The sequence below is a fragment of the Oryzias latipes genome, chromosome 10 (genome assembly GCF_002234675.1).
Source record: "Oryzias latipes chromosome 10, ASM223467v1".
NCBI classification, from domain to species: Eukaryota; Metazoa; Chordata; class Actinopteri; order Beloniformes; family Adrianichthyidae; genus Oryzias; species Oryzias latipes.
In genome coordinates this window covers 933840-954011 of record NC_019868.2, presented here as the reverse complement: position 1 = coordinate 954011, position 20172 = coordinate 933840, and the positions used below count along the sequence as shown (strand labels likewise).

The 20172-nt window shown below is 43.4% G+C and overlaps 1 long non-coding RNA gene across 1 annotated transcript; it reads right to left on the bottom strand.

Moving 5' to 3' along the window:
* Window positions 1-220: 220 nt before the first annotated feature.
* On the bottom strand, window positions 221-927 carry LOC111948057. The gene is made up of 2 exons (XR_002874049.1): window positions 531-927; window positions 221-448 (listed from the first exon to the last, which is right to left on the bottom strand). It is a non-coding gene; the product is annotated as an uncharacterized LOC111948057 (long non-coding RNA).
* Between the last annotated feature and the right edge of the window lie 19245 nt (window positions 928-20172).

The window sequence follows — 20172 nt, the reverse complement described above, 5'->3', positions numbered from 1 at the left end:
TAAAATATTTGAATATTACAGATTTCTCTCATCTTTTTAAAGTGGCAATCTAAAACTTTCCTCAATGTAACTCAATGGTAAGAAGTGTCAGTTGGTAACAGGCAGAGATACTTATTGCCTTATTAAGACAAAAAGTGAATTTGATCAGATCTTTCTGTGTCATGGTCGAACTCTATGGAGACCCAGATGCTGGAACCCGGAAGAAACTCAGGAGACGAGGCAGAGTCAGAAGTTTTAATCTGAGAGGGGAGATGAGAGTCGTGGATGAAGAGGAGCGCCGAGGACGGCGAGCACAGCTTGGGGGAGTGGTGGAGCCGAGGACAGCGTAGACAGCCTGTGACGAGGTGGAGCGCCGAGGACGGCGAGCACAGCTTGGAGCGAGAGGTGGAGCCGAGGACGGCGTGACAGGAACGAGGCGAGGAACCAGCGTGACCAGTGGAGAGCTGACCTGAAGGCATGAGACAAAGAGTAAGTACAACGCTTGGATTTACTAGAACAAGGTTACTTGACTAGAGGCCAGACGTAAGCACCGGAGAGAGTATAACGGACTGGCGCTGGATACTTGTGAGGATCTCCCTTATGAAGGCTGGCAGGGTGATGAGGAGATGAAGGTCAGCTGGTTCCAATCAGTAGAGCAGGAGAGCTGTGTGAGGGGGAGGTGAACTGACACACCGTGACAGTACCCCCCCCTCAACGACCGCCTCCAGGCGGTCCAGGACGGCGATCTGGGTGAGCCCTGAAGAAATCGTCCAGGAGGGAACGGTCCAGAATCATGGAGCGGGAGATCCAAGAGCGCTCCTCCGGGCCGTAACCCTCCCAGTCCACCAGGTACTGGTGACCGCGGCCCCGGCGGCGAATGTCCAGAACCCGACTGACAGTAAACGCAGGGGCGCCGTCGATGAGCCGGGCGGGCGGTGGGGAAGCGGACGGCGGGCACAGGGGCTTTCCCGGAAGGGCTTGATTTGGGAAACGCGGAAGGAGGGATGTATTTTCAACGCAGCCGGGAGCCGTAGCCTAACACAGGTCGGGTTGATGACCCTCTCAATGATGTAAGGGCCTATGAAACGGGGTGCTAGCTTACGAGAGGTGACCTGGAGAGGAACATTCTTGGAAGACAACCAAACCTTTTGCCCAGGCTGGTAGTCCGGCCCCGCTCTCCTGCGTCGGTTGGCCACCCGGCAGTTACCCTCCCGGGTGCGAAGGAGAGCGGCTGTGGTCTGGCGCCAAACGCGTTGGATGCGTTGGAGGTGATGTTGCACCGAGGGGACAGCCAGATCTATGTCATCAGAGGGGAACAGAGGAGGTGAATAGCCGAGCGAAGCCTCAAAAGGTGACATACCGGTTGCAGAGGAGGGATGGTTATTATGAGCGTACTCGATCCAAACAAGAAATTTAGACCAGCTGGAGGGATTCTGAGCGGCCAGACAACGGAGGGCGGCTTCCAGCTCCTGGTTGGCACGTTCGGCTTGGCCGTTCGACTGGGGGTGATAACCTGAGGTGAGACTGACGGTCGCACCCAGGGCGGAGCAAAAGGACCTCCAGACCTGGGATACAAACTGCGGGCCCCTGTCGGAGACGATGTCTTTAGGTATCCCATGATGTCGGAAGACTTGGTGGACCAGGACGTCGGCCATTTCAGTGGCCGTGGGGAGCTTGGCCAGGGGGATGAATTGCGCTGCCTTGGAAAAACGGTCAACAATAGTCAATATAACTGTGTTACCTTCGGATGGGGGTAACCCAGTAACAAAGTCCATGGATACGTGGGACCAGGGGCGTTCAGCGATGGGCAGAGGATGGAGGAGCCCGGCTGGAGGTGAATTGGAGGACTTGGACCTAGCACAGATAGCACAGGCGGCAACAAAATCCCGGACGTCCTGTTCCATATTGGGCCAGAAAAACCTGCGTTTGATGAGATTAAAAGTTCTATGGGCGCCCCCATGGCATGATATGCGGGAAGTGTGCCCCCACACTAGGACTTCAGAGCGGAGGGAGGTGGGCACGTAGAGTGTGCCTGCCGGAGGAGGAGGATGATCTGGCTCCTCATTTTGGGCTTGTAAGACCCGCGTCTCGACATCCCAAGTGAGGTTACCAATTATATAGGAGGGAGGAATTATGTGAGAGATCTCCTGCTGGTCATGGGGACTATAAAGGCGGGAAAGAGCGTCGGGCTTAATGTTCCTGCTACCGGGTCTGTACGTGATAGTAAAAGTAAACCGATCAAAAAAGAGACACCAACGTGCCTGACGAGAGTTAAGACGCTTGGCGGAACGGAGATACGCGAGATTTTTATGGTCCGTCAACACTACAAAAGGTTGATCAGCTCCCTCAAGCCAGTGGCGCCACTCCTCTAAAGCGAGTTTGATTGCAAGAAGCTCACGGTTGCCCACGTCATAATTCTGTTCCGCAGTGGACAGTTTGCGGGAAAAGTAGGCGCACGGCTTGAGTTTCCCCGAAAACTCCTCGCGCTGGGACAAAACGGCTCCGACCCCAGTGTCGGAAGCGTCGACCTCAACAATGAATTGGCGTTGCGGGTCCGGTTGTATGAAGATGGGAGCGGAGATGAACATACGTTTCAGTTGGTCGAACGCGGCTTGAGCCTCAGGACCCCAATGAAAGGGTTTGTTGATGGACGTACGCTGAGTGAGAGGGGCAGCGAGAGTACTGTAATTGCGAATGAATCGCCGGTAAAAATTTGCGAACCCTAAAAAACGTTGAAGCTGTTTGCGTGAGTTGGGAGGTTCCCAGTTGGACACAGCGGAAACCTTGGCTGGGTCGGGGCGGATGTTGCCAGCCTCTATAATAAAACCAAGGAAGGAGACAGAGGATAGATGAAACTCGCACTTCTCGGCTTTAACAAAAAGTTGGTTCTCAAGAAGGCGTTCGAGGACCTGACGAACGTGGAGAATGTGGATCTCTTGATTAGGAGAGTAAATGAGGATGTCGTCTAAGTAAACAAAAACAAACCTATTGAGGAAATCTCGGAGGACGTCATTAACCAAATTCTGAAAAACTGCAGGGGCATTGGTGAGCCCAAAAGGCATCACCAGATATTCAAAATGTCCTAAGGGGGTGTTGAAGGCAGTCTTCCATTCGTCCCCCTCTCGCATACGAACGAGATGGTACGCGTTGCGGAGATCTAATTTAGAAAATACACGCGCCTCTTGAACGGAGTCTAAAGCAGAATTGATGAGTGGCAGAGCGTATTTGTTTTTAACCGTGATCTGGTTAAGTTCTCTATAGTCGATACAAGGACGTAGGGTCTTATCTTTCTTCTGAACGAAGAAAAAACCCGCAGCAACGGGAGAGGAGGAGGGGCGAATGTGACCTGACACGAGGGACTCATGAATGTATTTTTCCATAGAGGTCCTTTCAGGACCGGACAAATTAAATAAACGTCCCTTGGGGAGAGCAGCGCCCTTAAGTAACTCAATTGAGCAATCATAAGGCCTGTGGGGAGGCAAGGCACCAGCCCTATTTTTGCTGAAAATGGTCTTGAGATCATGATAACAGGGGGGTACCTTGGAAAGGTCAATTTCTTCAGGAACAGGATCGAGATCGGGTGGAAGCGATGGAATGGCGGAGCGAAGACAGTTAGCTAGGCAGTGAGTGCTCCAGTTGATTATGTGGTGATTAGCCCAATCGAACTGGGGATTGTGATTGTGGAGCCAAGGGAAACCTAGGATGACAGGGGACTGAAGAGTCTGTGTAATGTAAAATTGAATGATTTCGTGGTGGTTACCGGAAGTGATCAGTTGTAGAGGCTTGGTACGATGGGTGATGCGGGTGAGTAATTGACCACCCAGGCCAGCAGCTTTAACAGGATGGTCCAGCGGTTCTGTGGGGAGACTGAGTTTTGCAACCAAAAAACTGTCAATAAAGCTCTGTTCGGCTCCGGAGTCAATAAGGGCTTGACATGAATGAGTTACAGACTGGTGACATAGTTTGACAGGAACATAAAGGAAACTCTTTTCCTGGATAGTAGGAGGAAGACCCTCCCGCGGCCTGTCCTCTAGCAGGGGGCTTCTGGGGTTTAAACGCAGGTTGCATTGTTGCACATGATGACCTGATTGTCCACAATAGAAGCAAGTACCTTCTTCCTTGCGTTTTCGGCGTTCCTCCGGAGTGAGCTTAGAATGTCCGATCTGCATCGGTTCCTCTGTGGAGCGTCCAACAGAATCATGAGACATAACATGAACATAATTAGCAACAGCGGAAGGAGGAGAAACACTGGTAAAGGGTCTCTTGTCTTGGCGGGAGCGCTCGGCCTGACGTTCACGGAGGCGAACGTCAGAACGAAGGGCCGCTGTGACCAACTCCTCAAAGGATCTGGCTTCAGGCTGGGAACATAAATGATCTTTGATCGAATCATTAAGGGATTGGTAGAACACCCCTTTAAGGGCTATATCCGGCCAACCCGCCTCCACGGCTAGAATCCGAAAATCTATTAGATGGTCACTCACGGATCTGTGGCGTTGTTTGAGGGCTAGCAGTCGGCGGGTGGCCTCCTCTTCCTTGCGGGGTTGATCGAAAACCAGCCGGAACTCTCCTAAAAAGCGTTCAAAGGGGATTTGAGAGATGGGATCAGCAGTTAAGTAAGCCTGTGCCCATTGAAGCGCTTTACCCCGGAGAGAGTTCACTATAAGGGTGATTTTGCTGTGGTCTGCATGATAGTGCCGAGGTGCCTGCTGGAAGATCAAACGACATTGCAGGAGGAAACCCCCGCAGGCTCCTACGTCACCCAGGAAAGGCACAGGAAGGAGCCGGATGTTTTCGTTAGCTGTGTTGTCTGTAGCGGGGCCCGGGCTTCCGGTGGTGGAAACCGTGTTGGTGGCTGTGGCGTTAGTAGGTCCTCGGCAGGATAAATCCATCAGAGTCTGAGAAATACCGTCCAAACGACGGAAAAGGTCCTGCTGGGCGGCGGCCATCTGGTTGAGGGATTCAGCTTGCCGTCCTAGAGCGATGCCTTGGTGAGTGACGGCCAAGCGGAGTCCTTCCGGGCCAGCTGGGTCTGGATAATGGCCAGTCCGTTCTGTCATGGTCGAACTCTATGGAGACCCAGATGCTGGAACCCGGAAGAAACTCAGGAGACGAGGCAGAGTCAGAAGTTTTAATCTGAGAGGGGAGATGAGAGTCGTGGATGAAGAGGAGCGCCGAGGACAGCGAGCACAGCTTGGGGGAGTGGTGGAGCCGAGGACGGCGTAGACAGCCTGTGACGAGGTGGAGCGCCGAGGACGGCGAGCACAGCTTGGAGCGAGAGGTGGAGCCGAGGACGGCGTGACAGGAACGAGGCGAGGAACCAGCGTGACCAGTGGAGAGCTGACCTGAAGGCATGAGACAAAGAGTAAGTACAAGGCTTGGATTTACTAGAACAAGGTTACTTGACTAGAGGCCAGACGTAAGCACCGGAGAGAGTATAACGGACTGGCGCTGGATACTTGTGAGGATCTCCCTTATGAAGGCTGGCAGGGTGATGAGGAGATGAAGGTCAGCTGGTTCCAATCAGTAGAGCAGGAGAGCTGTGTGAGGGGGAGGTGAACTGACAGGCACCGTGACATTCTGTCCTGTTCCACAGACAAGTACTTTTAGAGAAATTCGTTATACAACAATCAATGGCAAAATGGTTTTTCATAACTGTCATAAAATCTACATTCTGAAAAGAAAGAGGGACCATACAAGGCATATTTCATTCTGAACCACTTTGCATTGCACTTGGTGATGTGTGGCTTGGATGCTGCTGCTCGGCCATGGAAACCCGTTCCATGAAGCTCTCTGTGTTCTGTACTTGGGCTAATCTGAAGGTCACATGACGTTTGGAGCTCTGTAGCAACTGACTGTGCAGAAAGGCGGTGACCTCTTTGGACTATGAGCTTCAGCATCTCCCGGCCCCTCTTCATCAGTTTATGTGGTCTACCACTATTGGTGGCTGAATTGCTGTCATTCCCCAACTCTTACATTTTATTATGATACATATATACACTTCTTTTATATACATATATACTTCTCTTACACACACACACATATTTATATATATATTTATCGTTTACATATACGTGAGAATGTATGTATGAATGAGTCTATTAATGTGAGAGTGAGTATGTATGTATGTTTGAGTGCGTGACTGTATATTATATGTATTTGAGAGAGAGTATATGTGCACTGTCGGGTAAATTACTTGTAACCCTTGTGCTATCCTAGGCACTTTAACATTGGGAGTTGGGTCATCTAGACCCACTAGACAGTGCTCTGAACCTTTTTTCTTCAATGATTTGTGATCTTCACTGGTGTCCATGGATTACATGAAATCTTTCCACCTTTATCCACCTTTGTCATGGTAGGGAGAACATGTCAATGTAAGGGTGGGGTCATCTAAGATAGCACAAGGGTTAAAGAGTAATTGATTACTTTACTTTAGTAATCAATTAATTTCAGTGAGAGCCAGAAATCTTGCTTGTTCTTAGGTGACCAAATACTTATCTTCCGCCCTGAAATTATTTACAAATAACTTTTTTTAAAAATCAGACTGTGAGGAAACTGGTTATTCTAAATAGGACTGTAAATTGGAATATTAAGGTTCGTACCCACAGCTTCCTGCACACAAAAATGAATTAATAATGACTCAGAGACAATACTTATCTTTTTGGAAGTTTTACTCCGTACAAGCAGCACAAAACAGGTTGTACGAAGGGTTACAGACGAAGTGAACAGAATGCATTCAAAGTCCGCACACCGAGATGCAGGGAGATGGGCTTGGTATAGAAACCCTGCATTTGCATATTCAGAAGAGCATACACTGGAGAATGGTGTGAAAGTCACACCCACAGGTTTTTACAGGCGATGTGTTCGAAGGTCAAGATGCTTCAAGTCTCAGATCTCTCTGAGGTTCTCACAGACATTTACCAGAACACCAGCACACACAAAAAGAAAAAAGGGAGGATGGAGGAATGCTGTGAGAAAAATGGTTTTGGTTGTGCTGTCTTCAAATGTAATATAATTTTGAGATGATAATACATGCTTAATGAATTAAGTTTGAACCATTAGTGTAATAAAAGGTAAAAGGGAGTTTCTAACTATTCTTAACACAGACAGTGTGATTTTCTGGATTTTTTTCCTCATTTTGTCTCTTATAGTTGAGGTATACATATGATGAAAATTACAGGCCTCTCTCATCTTTTTAAGTGGGAGAACTTGTACAATTGGTGCATCTATGTAAGTGAGAGGGAATATAAATGTATGCATAAGTGAGCATATGTAATAATAATAATGGATTGGATTTATCTGTGCTATTACAGACGCTCAAAGCGCCTACAATGTATCCATTATTCATTCATACTTGGTGATGGTAACTACTGATGTAGCTACAGCTGCCCTCGGGCCTGTGGCCTCTTTTACCATCACTGGGACATTTATATGCATTAAAACACAACTGGAGCCACACTGGAGGGAGGGAGGGTGAAGTGTCTTGTCCAAGGACACAACAACAGTTGACTGAGGGGAACGGGGATCAAACCGCCAACTCTTCCATCATTGGCCGACCTGCTCAACCACCTGAGCCACTGTCACCTAAATATGTATGTGAGAATGTGAATACATGCATGTGAGTGGTTCATAATTAAAAATGTCTTATACGGCCCCTCATAAAAGAGTCCTGTATTTTTTTTTATGGCTTTACAGTGTTCCATCTTCTGATGGCTACTTCCAGCAGGATAAGGCGTCATGTCATAAAGCTGGAATCATCTCAGACTGGTTTCTTCAACATGACAATGAGTTCACTAGACTCCAAATGGTCTTCATAGTCACCAGATCTCAACCCAATAGAGAACCTTTGGGATGTGGTGGAATGGTAGATTAGCATCATTGATGTGCAGCCGACAAATCTGCAGCAACTGTGTGATGCTGTCATGACATTATGGAACAAACTATCTGAGGAATGTTTCTATTGCCTTGTTGAATCGATGTGACCAAGTATTAAGGCAGTTTTGAAGGTAAAAGGGGGTCCAACCCGGTACTAACAAGGTGTACCTAAGAAAGTGGTCGGTAAGTGTATAGTGCTGACGCCTTTTGACCAGGTCACTCTTCAAAAAGAGATTGTATCTTAAGGTACTCCTTGGCAAAAAAAGATTGAATGAATAGATTAAAAGAATACATAATATATTTCTGCTGGATTTTCATCCATCATCTACAGAAAGTACATCCATGTACACATGGTAATTTAATCGTTCCCTACATAAAAAAATTGAATATAATATTAGTATACCGTCTGAAGGACAAGTGGTTTACTGTTACAAAAAAGACAAGTGCAAAACAATCTATGCTCCCTGAGAAATCCGTCCTCACTGCCCTGACATGGCTCCTCCTGTCTCACTGTGGGAGCGATAAATACCAGCTGCTGCCACATCTGATCATCTTTGCCAGATCAATTCCATACATTCCCATGATCTGATGAACAGCATGGCATTTTAGAGCTCAGAAACTACCAAAAGAACATTTATGAAAACGCCATTTTGTTGAAGACTTAGCTGACTGCTTGAATGTCACATTACCACAACACTGTCAGTCTGCTGGAGCAAAGCTGCACATAAAATCCTCCCTGACAGCTCGTCATCACATAAAGTCAGCTGAGCTCTGCTCTGCCTGTCCCTCATGTTAAAGAGGATTTTAAACATTACGGCAGTGTTTGGTCCAAGGGGCTGGTTTTTCTTATGTTTGTCCCAGATTTAGTTATCTTACATTTAGTTTGGTTGGGTTTAGTAAATTCAAATACGTTTTTTTCATGCTTTGGAGCAGATAGTAAATTTGTCTTGGATTTATAAATCTGCTTCTAAATAAAAGGTTTGTCATCTAGAAATAGAAGTACTTCTTGAGCAAACGACTTCGTGATGCATACAGCTGTTATTAGTTATGTCACAGTATACTTGCGTTGCAGTTGTTAAATTTATTATTTTTCTTACCTTTACTTGCTTTTTTGGGTTGAATCAACTTGCTCTTTGAGGGCATGTGAAAATATCTTAATTAAAAAGGCATATTTGCTTCAAACTTGGCTAAGAAATTGCGGAAATTGTTTGGGTTTTAAATCTTCTTTTAAGTTTGGTGTATTTGAAGTTTTACAGTTAATTTGGTTCTTCAAATACTACATTTTTACCACGTTTAAACAATAATAATTAAGTAATAATTTGGTTTAAGGAAGCTTAAGTATTTTTTTAGCTCAATGGCAGATGCAGTCTGAGCACTTCCATGCATTTCAAAATCAACAAGGAATTGGAAAAGCAGCTGAAAAGTTTGAACAGAGCACTATTCTCCCCAAACAAACCCTGCTATTTGAAGTGGATCCTGTTTTAAAAGGAGCTTGAAGTTTTTTGATGTGTTCATTGTTGATCTCACAGACATCAGCAGGGGGCTATTTTAATTGAGTGGCACGTTTTCTGCCTCTAAATCAGTTTTGCGTCATGAATGGACTTACTGTTTTGTTACACATGAATTTGGCCCAAAGTGATGTTGATGAGGAAAATCTGAGGTAATCTCATTTTGAAAAAACAAAACAAAATCTTTACTGGTCAGAGTCTTTGTCATCCTTCTTCATCTTTATAATACTAAATGGAATGATACTGTCTCCATAGTCTTCTATGGGTTTCCTGTTGTACAAGAATAAATATGAAGTGCTTGTGTGTGTTTGTGGAAATGAACTTAATAAAGCTCCATTTTTCATTTTACAAAGTATTATTGTTTGTAATCTTTTTGAGTGCAGAAACAACATACTACTTTGGAACATTTGTCATGGTTTGAGTTTGTTTTGTCTTGGTTTTTGCTTTAGTTCTTGTTCTGTCTTGTTTGGTTCTGTTTCCTGTTTTATTTTGAAAGGGTTCCTGTCTTGTCATGTCTTGAGTTTTACTTCCTTGGTCCCCATCTGCCCTGATCGTGTTCACCTGTGTCTTATCTGCCCTGTCTGTGTATAAGTCTTGTCTCTGCCTTCCTCTTGTGCTGGTCCATTAGCTTCTTGTCATAGTGTTAACGTCATCTTGTCTTAGCGTCTTTGTTTCCATTTTTCTAGCCACGTTCATGCCATGTTCCTTGTTTCATGCCACGCCACAGTAAGGTTTTGTTTTGTTTTGTCATCCTGCTCTGCAGCGCCTTTTGTTTGTTTGTCATTAAACCCTCTAGTCCTGAACCCGTTTGCCTCCCGTCTCTGCGTCTGGGTCCTACCGGCTCTCGAACCCCCCTCACCGTGACAACACTGACTTCATTTTCCATTTCAGATTTGCTCAGGATCATAGATTTAATCTTTTTCTTTTGCACCATCTGAGCATATTTCTTTGGTTAGTTTAATAAATCCTTTATAATTTATTCATGTGACAGTAATACACCATTTCATTACTTTTTTAATGGATTCAACATACTTTAAACATTTCTGCTTCCTTTAAATTGTATTATTTCACTCTTTTTTCATTTGTTCTTTGAATATAGAAACATTTTCATTCATTTGAACGTTGCTTGTAAAATAATAAGCTCTGTGTCGACTGTTTATAACAGCCTCTTTCTGCAACACAAAGACAGAAGGACACTACAGACTTCAAAGCCAAAAGTGAAAATTGAAACAAATCCAGTTGTAAAGCGTGATCAATGCAGCATTATTGAAAGAATATTTTACATACTATTTTACTATTACAGCAGGCATTTTTCCCCTTCAGTGTGATAAATCTATGACTTACTTGCTTTAACAGTTTTCAATGCAGATTATTAAATCAGAAGCAGAGGTTTGCAGTCATTCCTGTGCTCAAAACACTAAAAGCAGTAATCTTAAGTACTTATTTAGAGTCACAACACAGAACCCTGTAACCCAGTTAAATTGTCTCACTTTTTTCAAATCATTTTTTTCACAGCTGTGTGACACAGATCAAAAAATGTGCCTCTTGTTTTTCTCCTTCAGTGTGTGTGTCGTCATGGTAAATTGCTGTTTGAGGCGGGGTACTGCTTGCTGCTCTTCCTGTTACAGGCTGCTGAATCTCAGCTCCGGACACCTGTTTGACAGGCGGGGCCCTCAGATGTACTGAAGAAGGTCCAGACAGCGCCAGAGGGGCTTTCATTTGTCCACGTTTCAGTACTCCATTTTCATTTTCCACTCGAACCTTTTGTATTTTCTTCGTCTTTGCTTTTCCTCCCTAAGAGCTTCATGGTCTGTTGGTCGGCTCCTTCTGTGCTCGGTGTTTGAATTAAGCGGGGACTTGGACACAGCTGTGGAGTTGTGGAATGGATCAGAGGATTGTGAAAATTGCTGCATAAAATGACTGCAGCAGCTGCACAAAGTGCTGATCAACTCCCAGTAATACGAGGTAGGGTGTAGAAATGTGCTGATATTCTCCTCACGCTAAAATGCTAATTTAATTAACAAAGGTTGACATTTTTACATTACACGTAAGAAAAACTCCAACGTCCAACACTTTCTTTACTTTGTGGGCTGGTTGTCATGTGAAATCTGGTGCCACATCTAATCTGGTGTAAAATTAATGCAGACAATACAGAGTGTGCTTATGAGGAGGACATGGCATTATTGTGTCTGTTTAGAATAAGAAACATGTATCAAGAAAGAACGACCCCCCCCCCCAAAAAAAAAAAAAAGAATACAATAAAAATAAACTAATCCACACCATGAAAGGATGCCTAGCAGACCAGAGTGACTAACACAGGAATGACTACGTCTGCACGTGATTGGTTTCGCTCCATGGCGACTGCCTGAGGGAGGCATCTTGTACTCAGAAAAAAAGAACGTGAAGGATTATTTTGGATTCTGTGGGGAAATCTGAAGCCTCACAGATAGATTGCAGGGAGAAAAAACTCTGTTGTGACGATTACTTTTACAGAAGCCTTTATCAGGTTGTTAAATCTGGATTTTTGCTTTACTGTATTGCCACGTTTCCATGCAGACACTCATTGTTTTTTTGATTTTCTTGTAATACTTTTACCAGATTTCTTTCATTTCAATTTTTCTCCCACAGCAACCTTCTCATTAACAGGCCTTCTTTCTTTTTCTTCCACTCACTGAACCGGCTCAGGTCAAGCAGTGCAGCCATTACCATCATAGCAGTAATGAACCAACAAAATGACTCCATTTCTGTCTCTGCCGCAGTGAGGTGAGGAAAAGCTATGTCTGCATAGGAAGGACTTTTGTTTAAAATGTTTTTGTTATTTCTTTCCTTTTTTTAAATTTTTATATTTTGGTACTAAAGCAGCATGGATGAATAGCTTCTTACATAGAAGTGTTAATATATTCACCAGATTTTAAAGGTGTGCTGCCCTGGCATATCTGACTAATTATTAGACTATCAATAAATCAATAAACACCCCTTGACTTAGCTCCTTCCATGAGCAGAAGAAATTGTGCTGGATAAATCTCACAGGACTGGATTGAATGGGATGTCGTTTTTTGCAACAGGGAAACAAACTGCAGCATAACTGGAGGGCGCCACAGTTATCCTAGCACTTTTCCCCGCGCATGATTGAGTGCTCACATTCACCATCGACAACGTTACAGTCTTTTAAAACTTGATTTTTTTCACCCAGTCACTCCTCCTTTTCAGATGACATGTTTCATCATGACAGCCTCATGGTTTTTTCTCTGGGACCTAAGTGCCTGATGTGAGAAACGCCATTTCACTTCTGTTGAAGCATGATTATACAGACAGCTGTTTACACAATTACTAAATGTTAGAAATATAACTCATCTTTGCATGTGAAAACCAAAATTCCAAAGAAAGCAATAGATCTTCTACTTTAAAAAGGAACTGTGATTTGATTAAACAATGGCCTTTTTTTGCTTCAATCTTGTCAAAATGCTTTAATATGCCCTTATTATAATAATTGACAATCTGTAAGTTATTCATTTTATAATTAAAATGTCTGTGACCGTATTCAACATATTTCTCAATTTCCCAGTCATCTATTAGCTCTACTATAAAAAAATATGATATTCATGATATTCATTTATCATTTGTTGACCAACATCACGACAACATATTGTAGCAATCATGGCTTTTTGGAACTGCTAATCATCTCTTTTTATACCTTTTAGTTCAGAAAGTTCCAATGTTGTCATGATGTCTCAAATGTGTTTTAATAATGGCTTCTTCTGAGTAGAGGAAGCATCTCTCAGTAAAGAGCTTTGCTTTTGGCCTGTCGTACTGAGCATGATTCGTGATTGGGGAGAGGAAACTCGGAATAGAAAAAGGTGTTGGCGCCGTTCATGCTAAAGTTGTTGTAGATGTAAATGGGCAATCTTTTTTCTTTACATGATCATGTTTGAATTCATATAGGATCTAAATAAGAACTCGGTTGCAGCAGCAAGGCTCAGATTTGATGTTCGGTTTTCTGTCTGTTGATTCTGCTCTATAAGTTTGGAGTTCTTCTAAAATCCAGTGGTTGTTTCTGCAAGTTAATGCATAAGAACAACTCTCTTTATCATCAGAAAATAAACATGAGTAATCTCTAAAGTAGCAGTCTAAACAGTGCAGGGATTTCACAACTTTACAAGGAACTGTGGAGCTAAGAACAATGTTTGATTTGCCACTTTGTGCCCTTGCTGCCTTCTGCACTCAAACATTACTGCTGACTGTGTAGGTGACAATAATTAAGGTCTGACAAGGTCACAGAGAAAAAGACCAGGTCTGTGACAGTCTCTGGGAAAAGGTTCAGGCCTAACTCAAGAGAAAAAGCTGTCAGATGTGACAGTGAGAATCAGACGTGCCAATAAACTGTTCAACAGCAAATCGTTCAACCCCTAGAGTAGGACCAGCTGTAAAGCTGTTTTTCACTTTCTTATCATTCTATTTCTCTCCAAATTGTTGAAATAAAATTTGACAAACACTATCATCTTTATCAAGCAGCATAAGTACCTTTAGATCCACTAAGATGGCAGTTATTGGAAGAACAAACAAGAAAGAACATCTTAAACCTTTAATGCTTCATCCACACCGAGCGCGACTCTCACATCAAAATCATGCCCATCTCCTGCTTGATGCACATCAGATTTGCTGCTGAACGCCTGTCTGCAAGCTTCATACATTTGATGCTCCTGATGTGAATTAGTGTGTGGAAGGAGCTACCATCAAAGTTATTGACAGCCTCTGTGGTACATTATGGAAGACTTTTGTTGTTGAGAGAGTAACTTGAGTTTAGGAGAGCCCCACAAAGTTGTCAGCAAGCAGATTACGACATCTGGGTTCATTATATCATTCAGCGACTCTCCCAAAACGGGGAGGAGTGAATGACGGCCACTTTCAGCGGTACTTCCGTCTCTCTGTGACCCAGTTTGATGCTTTCCTGTCATGCATTAGTCAGAGAACACTTAAAATTAAAAATAGAAGACTTTTTTATTATTGTCTCGATACAAAAAATAATCAATAAGTTCAATAGGAGCACGAACAGCAACAACGAGCTTTTCCTCCTTGTTGGTTTTTCTGACTTCAATCATTGACTGCATTGTAAACGTGTCACTACCAAAGCTGAATATCTAATTGGTGAAAACAATACAACCATTCACCAAACTTCAGATATTTGAACTTCAGATATTTGAACTCTGGAAACAACAACTATTTTGATTGGAGTCAGAATCTTTTCATTTTGTATGAACAGGACATATCATTAGAACTGGAGGGTCCCAATGTGCTAATTGCATAGGCTTAACATAGCATACCGATTCAACTAAGAAACAATCAATGAAAAAAAAAATCCTTTTTGACTATTGATGTTTTTTAATATATTTTCAAAATGTAGTGAGCTATTTCGTTAAGCAGGCAGTTATATTCAATAAAGAATAGGATTTATCTGCGCTTTTCTAGATGCACAAAGTTCTTCCGATGTGTCCATTATTCATTCATACTTGGTGATGGTAACTACTGATGTAGCCTCAGCTGCCCTGGGGCAGACTGACAGAGGCGTGGCTGCCAGTATGCGCTTACTGTCCCTCTGACCATCACAGGGATATTCATACACATTCACACACATTCACACACCAGTGGAGCCACTCTGGAGGCAGGGAGGGGGAAGTGTCTTGCCCAAGGACACAACGAAGGTTGGGGGAGCGGGGATCGAACAGCCGACCTTTCGCTCATCGGCCGACCTGCTTCAACCGCCTGAGCCACTGCCGCCCAGTTGTACCTTGCTGAGTATCACCACATGCAGCTGTTTTTAAAGTCTGGTGTAATCACTGCTTTTTTCCGTGCAACAAATAACAAGGACATGGGAATGAGGCTGTGATGGGATTAGTCTCATGAGCTGCACTGAGTTTCAGAAGAAAAGGGAAGGCTTCACAGACAGGCTGATGGATGAGCGGAAAATCTGTTGATAGTGATGGGACAGGAGCAGCACACTTTTATACTGCCTTTTATTTTTGAATAAAGTGCTGCTCTAAACTATTGCATTGCCTGTCCTCTCACTGTGAGATGATTTATTTCCCTGTGAAAGTGTCCTGTATTTTTGTCCCAAACTTCTATAGGATGAGGATGTACTGTTTATTATAACTAATAATACAGAAACCTCCTCTGACCTTCAGAAATGCTTCACACTTTTAGTTGATGTTTCTAAATTATTGAGGTTCTTTTTTATCAGGATGACTCGAAGCCCTAAACCAGAACAGTATTGTCTTGCTTGCTTAGAAACAACCCCCGTAATGTAAGAAACAAAGGTGTTACATTTTGAACCTCAGTTCTTGATTTTGTTTAGGTCTTGTGGTTCTTTTCTTTGCAGGTTGGCTCAGGTTTTTCTGGCTTTCCCACCTACTTCCTGCAGCTTTCTATGGTGCTCTTCTTCTCAGTGTCAGCTCATTTTGATCCTTTCTCTGTTTCATTTGAAGGCTGTCATTGAAAAATGTCACTTGTTGTTTGTGGCTTAGTTTTTCCTGTGTGTTGTCCTGAGCCTCTAGTTTGATGAAATAAACTTTGGACCGACTTGGATCTCCCTGCCTAGGTTTACTGCTGCCGTGACTAAAGGTCCTCTATCCTTACTGTGTGGATATATGTTTGGTAACAGATGGTTATGGTTGTCAATCATTAGCACTGCTGGACACATTTTCATAACTTGGTGAGGATTTTTGTTTTTTGTTTCTCTATGGATGCTTCCAAGGAGGAAAGAATACACTTAATTCCCTAAAGAAATGTAGTCCTCATTACGGAAACATCTATAGATGACTGTTTGCTGAAAGAATCCCCAAAATGTGAAGAAGTGAGCGACCTTGGGAGCATTTCGGGCAGGCAACTCAGGCAGGCTTTTCCTTAGGCCACTCCCCTAGGGTGGGTCAGTTAATCAACTCACCTGTGCAGCATCCTATTTAAGTCCAGGTGTGTAAGTTGTTCATCCTTCTTTACTGCAGTACTGCGTTTTCTTCAACACCTGGTCTGGTTTCCGCTGTGTGGGCTTTCATTCGGTGCTGGCTTTCTTGTGGTGGCTCTTTGTTTGGTTTCTTTTCTGTTGAAGCTTTGCACATTTACTAGTTTAACCTGCATTTGGATTGGTCAGTTATGGGCTTGTCTCTTCTGTGAGCGTGACAAAGTGGCATTTGTTGCTGGTGTGTGTCAACTTGTGTCCACTCAATTTTCCTGTTTTTCTGCTCCCCTGCTTCCTCACCAGGGCATGTTTGGACAAATGTTTGTTAAGATGCTTGGCAGCCATTTTGAATGTTCAGCTGAAACCATTTTGAAAGGGAGTTCAGCTGTTAACCCCGCATCCCTTCGGTAATGGTTTGATCCAATTGGGGCAAGGCTATATACACAAATCCGCCGCTAAATCTACGGGCGCCGCCATATTGGCTATCGCCATTACTGCGTGGCTGTGGACTGCGACTTACCGCTGCCCTCTATTGGATTTTCAATGAAAGCATTTCTCACGCGAATGTGACAGGTAGATAAACAATGGCAAAGGAAAGGGATGATTGGGTAGATGACGTCAGGCAGTGGCCAAAATTGACCAATGCAGGTAATTTAATGTCAAGATAATGTATTAAGGCGTGTATTAATTGATGACAGCCATAAAACCGAACGCTATCATTACTAGCTGTGTTGCTAATATGTTCATTAGCTTGCAAACAACTAAAACACGACTATTTGTAGTATAATAAATGTTTTTACAGGTATCCAGGATTATTTTATTAATCGCCTGGTATGTGATGAGCTTCAGAATCTGCTGCCAGCAGTGGGAACAAGAATTGAACATGGGGTTATGAAAAGTTGTGTGCTTAAGTAGTTAGTAATAAGATTAATGAGCATATAACAAAAGGAGTAATACACACATCAAGAGTAAAATATCTGTTCATTGTTTAAAAAAATTACATGTTACTTATCGACACTGCATTGCTACGGTAACTTACTAAGCATCAAGAGTTTGACATTTCTTCACAATTTAAACATGTACAACCATCTACATTGTGGTTTGAAACAGTTGGTTGCTTTGTTGAACTTTTTGTTCAAATAAAAAGTAATATGACCTTCCTTGGCCTCAAAATTAATAACCACATCACACACACTCAATCATTCTTCAGGTGTTTCCTTTTTTTATTCAGTACTGTTATGGATTAACAGAGGCTGCAAATTACATAGCTCTGCACAAATACTTACAATTTCATCAACACAAAACGACTCGCAAAAGTAGCCAGAAACTGTCAGCACATAAACCTGTATAAAATATAAAGTCTTTGTTATTTAAATTTTTCGCTGACACTGATGGCGTTGGATCAGTCTGAGTGCCACAGTCCTTCATCGGCTTGTTACCGCAGCTGAAACTGTTGTGGTCCATGTGATCTGCGACTGGATTCCAACATCACATGTTTGCAGAGGCAATGTTTCCAAATTTCCAACATCCACATCTGTTCCCATTGGTCCAATAGCTGAGTTCAGGTGTAGTGCCTGAAGACATCTTTTTTTGGGTGGAGGTCTAGCTGGAGTTACCTAAAGATTCCTGCATGAATCTCTGGTTTGTGATGCATGCCTCTCTGCCTCTCTGTGATCTCTTGCGTTTGTGCGGCACGTAATTTATCCCATCTTTGGAGGTCAGATATGAATCGGTCGCTACTGGGCTCGGGTCGCTGGGTCGCTACTTTGCTGTGTGCTTCCTTCCCCACTGTCATCCGTTCATCTTGTTTTCTCGTTCTGGGTAGTTCCTTCCTGGGCCCCCATGTTCCTGTTGTCTGGATTTTTCTGTTTTGCTTTTCTGGTCTCTAATTCTCTGCGCTTAGCGTGGTTTTGTTATAACGATGTTTGTTTCAGGTCTTCGGTCTCCCTCCACTTGTTTGTGGCTCCACCCTCTTTTGGGGGAGAGAAAAAATGTATGAAGGCTTGTTTTATAAATGTCCGACCGCCTGAAAATGTTTGGTTGCTAATCCAAACGTTCAGCTCTAATGGTCCATCAACGGCTCATGTGGTCCTGAGAGAATTCAGCCGTGGAGATTATTACAAAGCTTATTTCAAGCGTGCGATAATAAATAGTAATGTGCCATTATTGAACATAGTTTAGTGTTTAAATAACTTATATTACGAGCTAAATTCCTGGCTGTGGAATTTTTTCACTGATGCTCTCTAGCTTCAGTTTCAAGAGTAAAAACTTTTGTTGCAAACTAATCCTCAGTCTGCCCTGCTTTTAAGCATATGACACTCTACTAAGAGTATCTCCTTTTGAGACTTATTGTTAACCGCCTCTAAATGCATGAGGTTCAGCCATTTTTAAATACTATCAGACTCTATGATCTCTCTTCAATCTCAAAATTTCTTCATTATGGTTTCCAGGCACCCCTTTGCCATTAACTTTATGTTATGTGCTTTTTTGTCTACCTATTATGAACCAATGATGTCAAGTATGTAACCTCAAATCTAGCCGAGCCGCTGTCCATGCTACGTGGGATGGCGACCTTCCTCATCTACGTAATATCCTTGGACCTTGGTTATCCTTCTCTTCGCCTGCTCCTCTGTGGCCTTCCTAAGGTGCGTCCCTCCGGAGATGAATAAAGGTTACTTCTCTCTTACTATTGGTGCATATATAAAAATATATATTTTGCTGATAGATTACGTGCAGGTTCCCTATAGACTGTCTTTCTTGTTGGAATCTGTGCTAATGGCTTTCTATGGTACCATGAATACACAGATAGAACTTTCTCTTTTAACTCACTACTCGATATCTCTTTCTCAGAGTTGTTCTTAAAAGGACTTTATTCCCTTTCATCTTAAGCTTTCTAAACTAATCAGGTCTATATTATTTATGTATTCATTGCCAAGACTAATACTGCCTTGTCTATCTATGCATCGCTTCCTGAGCCTGTGACCCATACTTCCTGGTCAACAATTCAGTTTCTGGAGGATGACGTCAAGCCCTCGACGAAGTCGGATGGTTTCCTAGTTCCAAAGTCTCTGCTCGTCCTGCAGGCCCCCCCCAGATTGTTGCCCCTTCACCTTGATCTGGATATGCAACGACGACTGCATTCCACACACCTACTCTGCACTGAATTGATGGGGTGGTAAACCTCTTCAGAGTTTCAATGAGTTATTTTACTTGAATCAACTGATATGTTAGTATCAGAATGGCATACAAAATCTCAGATTATATTTTATTGAAAACTATTTGCCGGGTGGAAGCCTCAAAATTAGGACGTTCTAAGCTGTGTAACGATATGCTTGTAGCCCGAAATTCAAGGTTACTTAGGCTCGTATCTTATGAGCCGGATGGAAGCATAAAAAAATTATAGCGTTAAGCTCGTTCATAGTTCTCAGATGGAAGCTTTTAAATTATGGATATCACTTAAGCTTTATTATATTATTCCAGTGGAAGCTTCAGACTTGTATGTTACATTGTGCCGTCTACTTGCCGCTATACTCGAAATGGAGTGGCCCGACGATCTTTGGTGCCGGGTCACATATAGCAGATCCACCAGATGGTGTGTTCCCTTCTTGGCGCTGTACTCGAACGGGAGCGGCCCAACGGTCAATGGTGCCGGGTCACACATAGCAGACTCAATAAATAGTATGTTCCCTTCGTGGCGCTGTACTCGAACGGGAGCGGCCCAACGGTCAAAGGTGTCGGGTCACACATAGCAGATCCACTAGATAGTGTGATCCCTTCTTGGCGCTGTACTCGAATGGGAGCGGCCCAACGGTCATAGGTGCCGGGTTACACATAGCAGTCATACTTGTAAGTCTGAATATGGAA